At 37.8% G+C, this 17009-nt stretch overlaps 1 pseudogene; it reads left to right on the forward strand.

Annotated features, from left to right (window-relative positions):
* LOC100464650 overlaps positions 1–17009 on the forward strand; it is a 68644-nt pseudogene that overhangs the window by 20935 nt on the left and 30700 nt on the right.

Consider the following 17009-nt stretch of genomic DNA (forward strand, 5'->3'; position numbering starts at 1 on the left):
TAAATTAGCTACTGTAGGTATATTGTAGGTATACTGGCATATATAGTAAGTGCTCAATAAGTGATGGCTCTCTATTTACCTAAAGCTAGACCTAGATATGGATATGCGTGTAATTATTATTAGAAAGACAGATAGATGATAGATAGATATGTATAAGACTTACATATACTTAATCATTTCATAAGCATTAATTGTTGGTTCTTTCTGCCACTTCACTGACCAACTAAAAAAGAGAATCAATCCAGGAAGGAGAATTAAAGGAGATAGAGGGGGAAGGTAATGAGCAGTTCTCACATATATTATTCTTAGAAAATGCCTGAAGCTCTAGGTTATGAGTAAATTGGTCCATATAAACCTTCCTCCTCGAGAGAAGAGTTGGTTCTGATCTAAATGCAGAGGATTCACTGTGCTCATCTCTATTTCAGTCTTTACCTTTCATCTTAATGCTTCAATCACTGGAACTTTGACACACAGAATATCGGAGGTGGGAAGATTCAGAAAGGAACCTGCTATAGCCCTTCACTTCCAGAGACAGGAATGGGTTCCCTTCTCTAAGTTCCATGGGAAAGTTATTAGTTGAGCAAAAACAAGATCTCAGTGTTTTGAAACCAAACCAGGGCCCTTTCCACCTTATCCTGCTACTTCCCCAAGGGCAGAGGGTCAGTGTGTGGAGAGGTGACCTGCATGACACATCTCCTCTCAAAGAATCAGGGCCATTCACTGTTGTAGCCCCCAGTGCTTGATCCTAACTTTAGGCCTCTTTGTTTCCCACTCCACACATTGTCAATGAGAGAGCTCATTAATCCCTGCTTCTACAGTGATAGCTCCCAAACCAGGACCTCCAGCTCAGGTGGTCCCACTAAGCTACACATTGATATATCTACCTGCAAGTCCCATGGGCAAGAAAACTACATTCAAAGTGAAAATTTTAACTGCCCCTCCCACTCTTGTTTCTCTTCCTATGTTTACTGCCTTGTGTAAGGCAGCAGCAGCCACCCTGTGAGGCATTCTTGATGTGACCCGTATTTAAATGAGATTGATTCCTTCTAAAATTCAAATTGATCACATACTCATGAGGAAACAAAAAAATCCTCCAATGATCCCACTTACTTCAATATATATTCCAGACTCCTTAGAATCCTTCGGCTCTCTTTCCACTACCCCCTAACATCATGCCCTAGTGAGTTCCCTCCAATTGTTCCTCCTGTCTCCATTGCACAGCTCTATCCAAGTGGTATCACATGGTTCTGTAGCAGCTACTTCTCTGGCAATTTCTTCAGTGCCAGGAACAGTGCCTGACCTACAGTTAGTGACAATCATTATTTATTAGTTGAATGAAGAAATGAATGAATGAAAGTCCAAGTCTTAAGAACACTGTCTACTGCCTGTAAAATCTTGGACAAGGTAATCACTTAACCACTCNTGACCTACAGTTAGTGACAATCATTATTTATTAGTTGAATGAAGAAATGAATGAATGAAAGTCCAAGTCTTAGGAACACTGTCTACTGCCTGTAAAATCTTGGACAAGGTAATCACTTAACCACTCTTTTGTCTGAAGGCCTTCATCTCTGAAGTGACATTATACCCATCGTACCAAGTCATTGTGAGGATTAAAGGTCATATATGTGAATGCACTTTGTAACAAATAAAGTACAGTATAGTAGCAGTTATGTCAACTTTGGAAATTTGTAAGTTTATTTGACCCGTTTAAGACTGCTAAAAAGAAATTTTCTCAGAATCTACTTAACTCTGAAGAATAAGCCCTTGAAAATATCTTATTGAACAAAATTTGAAGACAAAGTTGTAAGCGCCAGTGTCATCAGTATCCTTAATTATAGAGTTATAAGAAGTGGATGAACTGTCAAGGTTATAAGAGCCAATTTCTTCCCACTCCACCACTCTATTTACATAGTAGAGCTCTCATGTACTTGCAGTTTTGTGAGGTGAGAAGCGGTAAATGTACAAAGTATTATAACAAAGTCCACTTTTAAATAATTATAACTTAATTACATTGACATTTCTCAGCAAGGATTAAGTAAGTCAGAAGGGGAAAAAAAGGTGTAAGAGAAAATAAAAAGCAAGGGTTGGACTACAAGAGCATCTCTTTTGTCTTTCATTCAGGAGTGTAATTAAATTAAGTAGGATTGATTGAGTGTCAAACATCTGTGGGAGTCATTTCCTAACTTCATTAATGCTATTGTGCCTGAAGAAGCCTCAGTGGTAATTTCTCTCACAAGTATCTAATGAGAGCCTAGTGATGTGATATGAAAGCATTACACCGAGCCGCTGTGCCCTATGCCGCTGCCTATCTGTATGTGAGGAATTTATTAGAAATGCTGGCCTGGCAACAGCAAAGCTACATTATCCACCTCAGCAGTGGGAGTGGGACAGCAGGCAGCAGTGAGCTGGGGTAATGGAGTCATAAAGTTGAGAGTTTAGACAGCAAGCATAACAGAATAAAAACAGGACTGCTAAGGAGAACTAAATGATCACAAAAAAGATCATATATAATGAGGTACAGCAGATAATGAGGTGCATTTATACGAAAAACACTAAATAAAAATTATGACTGTTTCCTCTTTAACCCCATAACCATCAGAGCTTCTCCCAGCAGCTAGATTTGCAAGGTAAACTAAGGAGAGTAAATTAATTGGAAGGAAAAAATACATAGGTTGGCCAGCTTAGTTCATGATTATAAGCATTGCTTATATGTACAGAGGACCCCGGTAGAATGTGAGGCACTGGGCAAAACATTATGAAAGATCTATAACTCCTATCCATTTTGTAGAATTATGATTTTAAAAGGTTATAACACTATTAAAATTACAGAGTAATTAAATGGGGGATAAAGATAAGACTAGTTGTTTTATTCATTTTATCATTGTGGTTAGAAGTTGCCTGCTCTCAAGCTTTGTTCATTCATTCATTTATCAGTCAATGAGCATTTCTTGTGTGTGGGGAGTTCTGGCCAGCTCTAAGGGTGCCAAGTTGCATAAGAACAGTCCCTGCCTTTGAGGAGCTTTTAGTCTGGTACAGAAAACTTCCAAACAATTAAATCAGCAAAATAAAAATTTAAGTGGCAAAACAGAGCTGAGCATGGAGTGTCATGGGAACACAGAGAAGACTACACGTGGCAGGGCTCAGAATACTAAAAATGAACAGAAATTTGGAGTACCAAGGTAGATGAAGGAGAAGAAAAAGGGAGGATGACAGAGTTTCAATATGAGCAAACATTTACAAAAACACCTAGCTATAAGATGACAAATTTAAAGAAGGACTGGGAAAAGAAGGCTGATATGACCTGAGATCAGAGAGGCCAGGTTTGGGACCATGATGTGGGGCTAAGATGTCACCCTGCACATAGCAGTGGGGACCATTGAGGGCTACTGGGCATGAGTGTGCTCATTTACTACTGCCACAAGCACAACATTTAAATATATATATATATAACTTCCCACTACTGAATTCTCTCCCCAGTAAGATTCAGTAGGGTCTTGCTGAAAAAAACGAAGTCTGAAAGAGACGATATATAATTTTATGAAATGACTGATTTAAATTTACACAGCTAATGTCCCACTGTAAGGGATGCCCATCTTTCAACCTATCCTATGCTTCTATGGCAAGGTGGTCTATACTTGACAGGACTAATACCGGACACTTAACAATTTCACTGAATTCTAAGTCATCTCTAGGCGCTAAATCCTATGTGAAAGCTTTTTTGTAATGCAACGATATATGGTGCTAAAGGAACAAAGTTGCTCTGAAGTTTTATGAAGTTATGTTCATTGAGTATTTCACCCTATTTATCAATATGAGTTTTGACCCAATCAAAGGGGATATTGTAATTCAAAATTAATTTATTTTCAAATCAGTATCTGAAAGGGATTTAATAATCATATTAATATTTTTAAAAACACCTTGAAAATTTAGTATCATTATACTGCTTATATTGCAATACAGTGTTTATATTTCTGTTCATTGTTTGTGTGTCAAGCTTCCACTGTAAGTAGCTGTTAAGATCTGGAGAGTTGATATGAGCTATGATTGAACTAACCCTGCTCATTAATAATCTATTTTGTAATCTATTTTGTAACATGGCTCTACTGCAATGATTTGGCCTGGAGTAATAGCTCAGCAAAACTTACTACCTTAGAAAACTAACATATATTTGGTCAACTTAACCAGACTGTGAGCATCTTGAGGGCAGAAATCATCACATTCATCACTATCTGGCCTGACAGAGGCTCAGAAAATATGTTAGAATGTTGCAAACCTGATGTCATTGTCATTCCCATCTATATTATCCTGTTTGTGGGGGGAGGGAACGAGGAGGCATTATGGAGAGACTACATTTCCCAGAATTCCTTTCCCTATATTATTCTAGGCTAGTGTCTTCCAGGAGAGGAATCTGCATATCCTGGCAAACTAAGAAGAAGCCATTATTCTGGGAGCTGCTGAAGAAGAGCCTGCTTGAGTATCTTCTACTTTAGTGTAGATTCCATAAGTGGTGGCTTCCCTGACTTTTGTGTCCCCAGCCTACCCAACAATTATGAAAGCTTCTATTTTCCTGCATTAAAACCCTTCCCGCTTGGACTATTTAAAGTGGCTCCTGTTTTCCTTACCTAAGCATGGCTGAAATGAGCATTTTAGTGGAGAAAAGAAAAGAACACAGAAAATAAAGAAAAGGAGAAATGAGGGTAAAAGAAAGAAAGGAACAGATGTATGAAATCGCCTCCTTGGTTTTACACAGCTAAACAGAGCAAGGGGTAAGCCTCGTTCTTAATTCTATGTGCATTCTGCCTCCTCAGGAGAGGAGTGTGAGTTCTCCCGTATTTTGGAAATATTAAAATATCAGGAACTGTGACTCCAAGCCAGTCTTCCTCAGCATCCATGGACGCCAATAATGTAAATTACTGAAGAAGAGCATCATAAGAAATTGTTACTAATTCTCTAAATTAGAAAATGTGAATATGTTGTCATATTAATAATCAGAGCTGACAGAATAACTGGGCCAATCAGAAGAAAGACTGGTAGAGCAGTGAGATCATCTATGTAACCATACAAGGAACTTCCGGGGAATGATCCATATCAGTCAAAAACAAAAAGAAACTGTTCTTTTGAAGATTTTCTACTCTGAGAAAGAATAGGTGCAACTATTCTTAGGAGCAAACTAAAGCAATGAAGGCGTCTGTGAATCAAATCCCTAACTTCTTTGTTTTACTGTTCATAAGCCAAATGTGAGGGGAATAAAAAGCAGAATATGTTTGAGGCATATGTTAAACAAAAGAAAGTGTTAAACATACGGATTTTGACATATTTAAATCTGAACTAAAACAATTACTGCTTGTAATACATCCAATTTCTGAAACTACTAAATTCAGTATGACAATTTCTTCATGCATGTGTATGTATTCATTTTCCATGAATACATGGAAAGTTTTCTTAAAAATTTTTTAGCTATTCAAACATTTTCACTGACCCACAAAATGTAACCAATCCTCCCCATATTCATTGTTGTCAGTGAAGTGACAACAACAACTGTTAGTAATTTAAGCCATATAGTAACAGTTTTTAAAATCATCTTTAGACAGTGTTTACTAAGAAAGCAATGAATTTTCAGCTGAATCTCTTGGAACTTGAGTCTGGTGGCCTGTGCTAATTTACTTGGCTATGTACATGTTTCTCGACCCAAAGTTCTTTCCCCAAACTACCTCCTCCTAACTTCTTATTACCATTCTTTAGTCACCTGGACTTAAAAACGTAGAGTTCTGGGGTGTCTGGGTGTCTCAGTCAGTTAGGCGTCTGATTTCGACTCCGTCCATGAACTCAGGGTCCTGGAACTGAGCTCCAGTTTGGGCTCCCTGCTCAGCGGGGAGTCTGCTTCTCTCCCTCCCTATCCTTCTTCCCCTGCCTCTCCTTTCCCGATAAATAAAATCTGCAAAAAAGAAAGAAAGAAAGAAAAAAAAAAAAAGAAAGAAATAAAGAAAGAAAAGAAAAAAAGAAAACTTAGAGTTCTCTTTTGATTCTTTATTTTGCACATTCAATATGAAACAAAAGAGCATAGAATTTTCTAGCACCTTTCCCTTCTCTTCTCATTCCTGCAATGCTGTACAAACTGGCTTTCCCCTTCATTCCACTAAATGGGGGAAATTATTTAACAAACCTGTAGAAAGTTTTTGACATATGATAGATTTTCAATAATGTTAGTTCTCTTATCCTTCTTTCCTTTCATTCCTCTGGTCTAAACTCTAAACCATCTAAGGCACAATTCTGGTCAGATTATTCCCCCACTTAAAAATCTCCACGGCACCTGTTTTCTAAAGCAAGGCCCACTCAGCCAGCATTCAGAGGTGTCTGGTTCGCATTCACCTTTTCAATTTTCTCTCACTGCTGTCTTATACACAACCCTTATGCTTAGCCAGACTAAACCATTAGCCAATAACATACTTAAATATGTCTGAGTTCCAGCCTTCACCAGGCAAGGCTCCATTGGAAGTAATTAAATTACCAGTTATTTACTTTCAAAACACCAGAGACTGAACCTAGTTATCTTAACATCAAGTGTATAGCCTTGGGTATTTAACTTAACTCTAAGAGGAGAAACATCAACAATGAATATATTACATTCTCATACACCAATAAGCCAGAGTACTTAACTGTCTATGCCATGGATCGGCAAATTAGGGCCCACAGACCAAATCTGGCCCATGTTATCCTTGTATAGCATGCAAGCTAAGAATGTGTTTTACACTTTTTAATTGTTGAAAAAAATCAAATGAAGCATAATATGTCATGCTACATGAACACCATATGAACCTCAAATTCCAGTGTCCATAAATAAAGTTTTATTGGAACACAGTCATGCTCATTTACATAGCTGCTTTTATGCTACAACAGAGTTGAATAGTTACAACAGAGTCCACACGGCCCACAAAGTCCAAAATATTTATTATCTGAGCCCTTAAAAAAATATTTGTTGACCCTTGATCTATACAATGAATTAGGAACTTGCACTACTTAGTATTAATATTTATGCTTTATTCATATTTATTTCCCAACTTCTCTTAAAGGACTTCAAGAATAGAAATATTTCTGCTACTTTCTGATACTCTAGCCTATCACAGATTTTTTTTTTTTACATAGCTGGTTCTCAATAGATACTTGTTAGTGACTCAGATGCTAGTTCTACAAATAGGTATAGATAAGCACATAGACCTTTCTGGACCAACTGGGGAAACAAACAGCAGGCTATATTAACTACAGTCTTAATTGCAGATGTTGTTTGTTCTCTCATTTAAAAAAATAGTTGTCATATGCTAATATTTATTTGAATTTTTCCCTGGAAGTTCTTTCCCATCTCCCTTGTACCTTAAAGTACACTTAGAGGTACCACAATGCCATTGTGCCTCTTGGCTTATAGTGCCATCTCTGTCACTGAAATTCTATTTTGGTCAAACTACCCCTAACAAAAAAAAAACTATAAATCTGGGACACAGCTCTTTGAATGGTAAAATTATCAAACCCAAATTGTTCCATGGAAAAGGGCATGATGTTCCTAGATGACACCAAAATAACTGGCCAATTAGGTTGATTCTGTTCAATAGCACAGTGATTCTATGGGATAAAAAAGAAAACTAATCATTTGACTAAATTAACTTAATTCTATCCAAATAATCTACCTAGTAGCACTGTGTAGAAAGAATATATCCTGATTATTCAAATGCCCAAATGCCCCTCTATCAAATACTGTGTGTGTGTATGTGTGTGTATTCTACTTAAGGTGACCAAATAAAGAGCAAAACTTAATATAAAACATCACCATGAAATATATTGCATATTTTTTGGCCCTTGTAGACTTTGCCAATTTTCTTCCCTCTGAATCTCTAAGATCTGTCTGAGCTGTCAACAATGCTATGTCAATTGTTTACAAAACAGAGCTCATTCACAGGGGAAACAGAAGCCTGATTCAGTACTCAGAGACTCTGAGAAAGGAAAAAAAATAGATGAAACACTGACAGCTGCGGATTTTCATTTGAAGCAGTAAAATCTAACGAATGGGATGTCAGCACAATCTAAGACTTCTTTCTTTTTGGCCATAGGTTTATATTAAGGAACACGGGCACAATATTCTTTAGACATGAGAAACATTTTTAATAACACGATTCTTGGAATAAGACGAAACTGTTACATAATGGATTGTATAACTTCAGCATTTATTGTAATTTCCCTTTGTTTCTTTCATTGCATTCTCTTGTCCTTTCCGCGTTTCTCAAAATTTTCATAGCAATTTTAATGTGTTAGGACCATGTGTTGTCACTCAAGGTATTTGAAAAGTTTCAAATGATCTCTGTTGGTTTTTCTCATTAGTTATAAAGAGAGTTATAAATACACATACCAACAGTTGTTCCAAGTCCATCATATACATGATATTTGGTAGTTGCATTGTCATCAGTAAATCTAATACACAGTTGAGTTGTACAATGTAGTATATTAAAAAAAATNGTTATAAATACACATACCAACAGTTGTTCCAAGTCCATCATATACATGATATTTGGTAGTTGCATTGTCATCAGTAAATCTAATACACAGTTGAGTTGTACAATGTAGTATATTAAAAAAAATTTTTTTTGAGTTTCAAATGAGGAAAAAGTTAGTAGAAGCTGTTCTTCATTATATAACTTCATTACATAGCTACCTTGGTCTTGCAAAATATTAAATCTCTTCCGAAACATACTTTCAGAAGAAAGTACTACAGGGTCAGAGTAGACAACTGTGATTTTTCAACTCCAGAATCCATGCATCTTAATCTGCTAGTAGCACCCCAGTCCTCATATGGGGACTTGTATTTCCCTCATTCATAGACCACATGGTTGCTGCAGAACTAGATTCACTTCCATTTTCTGGGATGACATGATCCCAGCTGGGCCAGGCAGATCATCTCCTTCCCCTGGTGACAGGGATTGATTTATTTATGAGCACATGGTTCAAGATGAGTCAGTCAGATCCAGCAGGGCTAGCCTTAGAACCTTGGCCTGAATGACTGACGGCATACTGGAAGTCATACTTGAATCTGATAAGGTGGGAGGCTGATGCTGCACCATAAAGGCACAGTCTATCAGTGAATGGAGCCAATGCCTAGAAGACTGTATGAAGAAACAAAGAGAGCAAATGCTGTCCTGATGAAAATTATTTGAGCCCTGTCTTTCTCAAAGCAACTTTATTCCCAGACTCTTTATTTTTATCCACTAACAAATACCCTTTATATCAGTTTGAGTTGGGCATTCTGTCACTTGCTTTTAAAAAAAAAAAAGAAAGAAAAAAAAACCTAATATAAAAATTGGTGACTTTTGGTTTCGCCTGTATCCCTCACAGGCATAGAGGGAAAAAACTTTAGTGTTTTCTTACACCTCCATTCAGAAATCTCAACTCCCCATTTCCATAGTGTAGGAAGCTTCCAAGAACACAGGTAAAACAGAGGTCTCCATTCCTAAGACATCTCTGGCAAGGAATATTGCTGGCTTCCTCCAAGGACTTATACTCAAATTCTCCAAGATCAGCCCCCAGGTGGGAAGAGTAGAGATTTGTGTGAAGAGACTAAAATGAAGGGGAATCTCTAGGAATGGCGGTTTGAAATTAATGTTCAGTCATCCCTCACATGTGGATAGCCAGCCTTTAGCATCAGTCTGGGAGGAGCTATACCTTTGGTGCTTGATTTTAAAGGAGATGGTGAATTTCCATGCAACGAAAACCAGTGATGGAATTGGTCCACTCTTCAGTAAATGGAAGTATTAACAATGAAATACTGGACTGGTCTGGGCTTGGTGAGCAGACTTTGAAAAATGTTAAAAATAAATAACTTAAATAACTCAGAAGTTGGATTTCCTTTGATGAACAAGGCATGATGTCTTCATGCCTGCTTTAAAATAATGAATAAGATCAGATTTGGAGACCACTATTCAGAAGGGAGGTCCATGGGTCAACAGTGTCAAATCCCAGCTCCACAGTTTTCCTAATCTCCTTTGGTTTATTCTGTATTCAACTTCCCCACCAGCCACCCTTCCTCCAACTTTGAAAGACTCAACTCTAATAAAAGGTTATCGTCCTTCCTGTGTTCCTCAGCTCCTAAATGTGAAATTTTCAAGCCCAGAATCTTAACTTTGTATACTCCCACACATTTGGGTGGGTGGGGGGGAACCTTTTCTAAAAACCTCACCAGAAAGATTTTTAGAATAGGGGCTTGGAAATGTATATGCTGAAAGGAGCCTTCCTGAGCTGAGCAGAGAGGGCTGGCAGCTACTTCTCTCCATTCAGGAAGTCTCAGTAAAGCTTCCAGAGGAGAACAGAGCAGCCAGCCCTGAGAAGGTCCTGCAAACAGCTGGAGTGGGGGGACAGCTGGGGGCCACTGCACTGGCATAGGCTCCACTGAAGCTCTGAGTCCACTTAGATAAGGAGCTGTCCCCACTGTCCTTTCAACAAAAACATGAAAACCCTTAAAGAGTGATTTGAATAAGGGAAGTCTATTTCCAATTCACACCTAAGAAGTTCTCGCTCTGCTTTATAGAGAAGCCTGTCTGTCAAAATCACACTTAATTTCAAAGAGTTACTACACTGAAAGATGCTTCCGAAAACTGTGGAATGCAATGTGAAAAACACTTTCTGGTCCATGTGGCCAATGTATGAACAGAGCAGATGTAATGTACTTTCTGGTGATTTAGTATGGCTGAAGATGAAGACTTCTCTTGCCCACACCTTAGGTGTGTGGTACAGTCCCAGCCCAATCCTAGAGGCAGCTAGTCAAACACAGGAAACGCTTTATTTTTTAAAATACTTTGATTCATTCACTTTTAAACCAGTTTCTCCTCAGCTACATGTATCACTATCTTTATACTGTTGGGTTAATTCTTTAGAAAGAGCATTCTTTACAAATTCAGATTCGAAATAGATTAACTCCCTTGTTTCACACATTATGCCTAAATATATAGTATTTTTTATTAAGCTATAAATATGAAGTATAAATTTATTTCTAAAGAGAGTAAAATATTTTCACTAGTGATAGAAATCTCAAGCATGTAATTAAATACCAACATAACACATGCACTTAATTTAAATCTTCAGATCATCTGAAAGTATTTTTAATGGAGTAAAATAATCACAATTTACCATATTTTAAGTAAAAAAGAAGTTAACATGTTAGAAAATATTAAAGTTCAATAAACTGGGAGATTGAACTTGGAAAAGAAGCAAACATTATATAGCTACATATATATGTATCTCTATAAAACAAAAAAGGTACATAAGATGTATAATATGTAATAAATTGTATATATAAACAAAATATATATATTTTGTATGAAATTAATCAGACAAGATTCTTTAAGATGAGGACTTGCATTTTTTATGCACTATACATTCCTCACTTTTTTTTTAAGATTTTACTTATTTATTTGACAGAGAGAGGCAGCGAGAGAGGGAACACAAGCAGGGGGACAGGGAGAGGGAGAAGCAGGCTTCCCGCCGAGCAGGGAGCCCGATGCGGGGCTCCATCCCAGAACGCTGGGATCATGACGTTAGCCAACGACTGAGCCACCCAGGTGCCCCTATACATTACTCACTTTTAAAATTTTTTCAGTACTGTTAAAAACACAGAACACTTATAAGCCAAAAACAAAAACCAGCTGGATGTCAACTGTTGAAACTTACCCCTCTTAGTCAGGAAACCAAACATGTTTTTCCTGCTAATTTATACTTTACTTCACAGTTAAAGGTACCTTAAAAGTGTTAAAGATAACAGTCATTCTGTGATCTGATTAAACTTGAAAGGGCACTGCCTTTCCTCTCCTTATGCACAGAACAATTTGAGAAAGGCATTCCAAACTAGGGTATTCACAGGAGCTTTTTACAAGCAAAAGATTTTACTTCTAACACTGACTGCACTATTTACATCGACTGCAAAGAGAGCCACGTTTAAGTGAAGACAATGAAATACCACTGTCTGCAAAGGACTGAACACAGTGCCGGCCATGCTAAGTACTCATCACCTGTCAGTCATTAGAGACCCTGGGACAGGGCATCTCATAATCCAGTGGCGTCTAAGACAACTCCTGAACAAATTCCAGCTCTCAGAAAAATCTTGCTTCATCTTGTACTTGCCAGCTCCAGAGAGGCTGTTAGAACCTCTGAGGTGTCTCACTAAGCACCAAGTCTCATGGCAAACGTCCTCCTCCTGTTCCCAGTTCTGAAACACCATGGATCAAAGTTAACACCACAGAGGGAAGACTGAGAGAAACACAGACCCAAGGAATGCATCACTAACTCACAATCTCTCTTTTGCACACTGTTTTACATCTATAGGCAAATGGAACAGAAACATTATATAGCCTGGGACTGCACCAGATTGCAATTTCTAGAGAGTGTCCCAGATAGTCTTTCTTCCTGTTATTTTTCCTTCTTTGAAACAGTAATGTATTGTCCAGTCCTAGTTTTTCATTATTTTAATTCAAATGTAAGTTTTATACAAATATGCACTGGTCTTACTACCTTCACCCTATTCAAACATTCCCCTTCTCTTCTCCCATTGTCAACACTTTACCCTCCCCTCAAATACTATATCGCTGTATCCTCCAAATTCCCTTGTAGTTTTCAAGTTTTGAGTTATTTTCAATTGCTCTCTTCACTCTTCTTCACACAACCTCCCACAAACATTGAAATTATGTCATTTTTATCTACCATTTCCTCTCCACTCGCATAGCCACTCAGCCCAGGGTCCTCATCAGCCCACATCTGAGTCGCAGTGATGGCTTCTGAGCCAGCTTCTCTGCCTCCAGTCTCTTTTCATCAGATCCCACCTACTCACAGATGCTCTAATGATTTTCCTCTAACTTCATTTTCTTCAAGTCCTTTGCCTGCTCAGCAGTCTCCGGTGCTCCAGTGGCAGTTATTATGCACACCCCAAGACTTCCCTGGCCTTTGGCGCTTTCCACTAATATTACACCCCCAGGATCCCATCCCACCTTCATTTCTCATTACCTCTCACCGCAGCCTCTCCACTCTCCCCAGCGATAGTTGCCTGCTATCTCACATAAGTGATATGCTCATTTTCATCTCTGTATCTTTCCTCATGCAATCCCCCCCCACCCACTGGCCAACAAATTCATTTCTACTCTCTCCATCGATATCTTGTTTCCCTTCAAAATTCTGCTCATCACTCCTCTCTTCAGAAATTCCGCCTTACTTAATTGCTACCAAATACGGGATTCTTTTCGTCCTTTATCCCCTCAAAACGGAGCAATCCCCTAGAGTTGTTAAGGATGGGGACTTGGGGACATAAAGAGATTCAGGGTATGTTGTTTGGGTGCCAAATGCACAAACAGCTTGGTCTAAATTCATAACAAAGAAAATATCTTACAAACAAAGAAAATGATCAAAGGTCTAAACAAGCACTCTTACTCATGATGGCTTGTATAAGGGGAAAATCCATGCATAATAACAACAGCTACCATTTATTAAGGGCTTTATTTTATTTCTGATGAAGACCTATATACACTAACTCATTTAATTTTTATTATAAACAAGATAAGCATTGTTATGGTCATGTTACAGAGAAGAAAACTGATGGTCAGAGAAGCAAAATAACTTGCCTGAGGTCACACTGCTAGGAATAAAGGCAGAATTTGAACCCAGGTTTGTCCTCGCTCTAAAATCTATTGTCTATTGTCTAAACTACATCAGCTACTGCAACAAATTCCTAACAGCATTCATAGCATTCTGTTCTGACAGGTCCTGGGGTGGGGGGGAACGACGGGGAATCACACCTGAGCTGACTAATTTCACTTTATCAATTTCCACTTGATACTGACCACATTTTTTACTCTCTCTTCCTATACAGTTTCTCCTTCTTCTGTACTAAACCTGCCCCTTACAACAACTAGAAAATTGGAGCCATCACTTACAAATCCCTCCTATTCCCGCAACTCATCCTAAAAACTGACCAAACTTGAATGACACTTCTCTTCTCTCCCATTACAGTGTACCTCCCTATAAAATGTCAATCCACTGGACTAATCCACTGGTGCCTTGGTATCAGCTCCCTCTCTTCTTCTCAAAACCTGTATCCATCATTTAAACTCCAATATCCTGCATCATTAATCTTTTTCTTTCTACTGTACCATTTCTATTATTTCCAAATATGCTATGGTAGCTGCCATGATTTTAAAAATAAATAATATATAATAAATAATTTACTTTTCAATTTTCATAACCCCATATATTGGTTTAGATATGGCCTCATTTCCTTGCTCCCTTCCACGTCAAACTCCCCAAATGGGTTGTTTCACAGCATTCCCTACTTCTTTACTTCCTATTCATCATGAATTCCTCTAAATACTGGTTTCTTCCTCTTTCCACAGGAACTGTTCCAGTCAAGTCTCCAAGGACCTCTGTGGAGGTCAAATCCATGTTGTCAAGGTCAGTGAGAATGTTCTTTCCTTATCTCACTTAATTTCTCAGCACTTTTCAACAAGTCTTACCACTCTTTTCTGAAAACACTCTTTTCTTTCCTGAACCGCGGTGACATCACAGGTTGTCTACCCATCTCTACTGCTCCCTCTCAGTCTCCTGGGCTGGCTTATGCTTTCTTCTATCTACCTTTTGAGGTCCTTAGGAATGTGCCTTGTGCTCACTTTCTTCTCTCTGCATTCTGCCTAAATGATCTCATTAAATGCCACAGCTTTAAATAAAATTATTATGTCTATGATTCTCAAATTTATGCCACCTGCCCAGACCTCTCCTCTGACTCCTATATTTGGTTTCCTCTTTGCATCTCAAATTCAAATATGCAAAAAAAGAACTCTTTTTTTCTTCTAAAACATGTTTTCTCACACACACACACACACACACACACACACCAAACCCACTCTTTCCTATCTCAGTAAAAAGCCTAACCAACTCTCAACTACTCAAACCAAATCTTAGGAGTAACCCTTGGCTCTACTCTTTCCATCAATCCTTCATATCCATTCAAAAGTAAGTTTTATGGGGGCACCTGGGTGGCTCAGTTGGGTAAGCATATGCTTTTGGCTCAGGTCATGATCCTGGGGTCCTGGAATCAAGTCCCGCATCGGGATCCCTGCCCAGCAGGGAGTCTTCTCCCTCTCCCTCCACTCCCACCCATCAGCTTGTGCCCTCTCTCTTGCTCTATCTCAAATAAATAAATAAAATTTTTTTTAAAAATTAAAAATAGGGGTGCCTGGGTGGCGCAGTTGTTGAGCATCTGCCTTCGGCTCAGGGCATGATCCTGGCGTTCCGGGATCGAGTCCCACATCAGGCTCCTCCACTGGAGGCCTGCTTCTTCCTCTCCCACTCCCTCTGCTTGTGTTCTCTCTCGCTGGCTGTCTGTCTCTGTCAAGTGGATGGATAAAATCTTTAAAAAAATAAATTAAAAATAAATAAAAATTTTTTAAAAAGTTAAGTCTTATGTACTCTATTGTGGGACAGGCCACAATTAACTCTCATCTGGGCCACAGTAACTGTCTCCTAAAATAGCCCTACTTCCATTCTTGTCCTTCTCCAATCCATTCTGCATTTATTTATCAGAGAGATCTTCTTTAGATATAAGTCAGAATAATCTCATTTTCTTGCTTAAAACTCACTGAAAGCTTCTCATAGTTCTTAGGTTGAAATCCAAAATATCTCTACGTTCTGTATCAGAAATAGACAAACTTTTTTCTTTAAAGAGTCAGTTGTTAAAGATTATAGGCTTTTTGGGCTAGATGGTCTCATTCAAACTATTTAACTCTGCCACTGTAGCATGAAAGCAAGCAATCACAAACAATACATAAATGAATGAGCAGAACTGTGTTTCAATAAAACTTTATCTTTGAGGAACTAGCAGAATTTTGCCAAATTTAGCCAAATTTGGCCCATAGGCAGTAATTTGATAACCACTATCTATATGGTCTTACATGAATCTTATCCCTGTGCACTCCTATAACATTTGTACCATTCTCCCCTGCCAGTCATGCTGTCTTGGCCACACTGGTCTTTAATTCCAAAAAAAATTAAAAAATTAAAAAAATGCCTATGCATATACTATATTCTTACTGCCCAGAATTCTCTGATGACCCTTTTACTTCACTTAACTATTCGTTCCATCTCATATGCTACTTCTGAAAGAAGGTTTTCCTGATTCCTGATGACCCTGTATAAACTAAGTATACCACCTATCCTTATTTTCTATTCTCATGGCTTGTTTCTTGTTTCTCCTACAAAAATTATCCACTAAAAATCATTACACTTATCTCTTTACTAATTTTTGTCTGTTTTTTCCTACTAGAATGTAGATTCTATAAAGACAAGTAACTATGTATATTGATCATCATTTTATCCTCTTGTGTAGTCCTGTGTCTAATACATAGCAGCTGTTGTTCAATAAATATTTCTTGAAAGGAAAAATGAAAAAGAATGAAACAGATACATTTATCCAGTCACATAGCATAAGAGTTGATTAAAACACTGGTCTGCAATTTTTTATTACTATATACACTTCAAGATAAAAAAAATATTGAGTATGGTCCCCTAGTATACATATATGCTTCCTTATAAATAATATATACACTATAGTATAAATATATTATGGTACAAAACATCCACAAAAATATCATGAAAGAAAGAAAGAGAAAGAAAGAAAGAGAGAAGGAAGGAAGGAAGGAAGGAAAGAAAGAAAGAAAGAAAGAAAGAAAGAAAGAAGAAAAAAAGAAAGAAGAAAGAAAGAAAGAAAGAAGAAAAGAAAGAACAAAGAAAGAAAGAACAAAGAAAGAAAGAAAGAAAAAAAAGAAAGAAAGAAAGAAAAAGAAAGAAAGAAAAAAAGAAAAGTTTATTCCTTCTTCATATATATCAAAAGATATATTCCTTATCTGTGGCAACTCTCTTACAAATGGTTCCACAATCTTAACACATGACTTTTGGATGACATGCCTATGTCATCCATCAAACCAACAGAAGGGAAA

Source organism: Ailuropoda melanoleuca, chromosome 11 (assembly GCF_002007445.2).
Source record: "Ailuropoda melanoleuca isolate Jingjing chromosome 11, ASM200744v2, whole genome shotgun sequence".
Taxonomy (NCBI): Eukaryota; Metazoa; Chordata; class Mammalia; order Carnivora; family Ursidae; genus Ailuropoda; species Ailuropoda melanoleuca.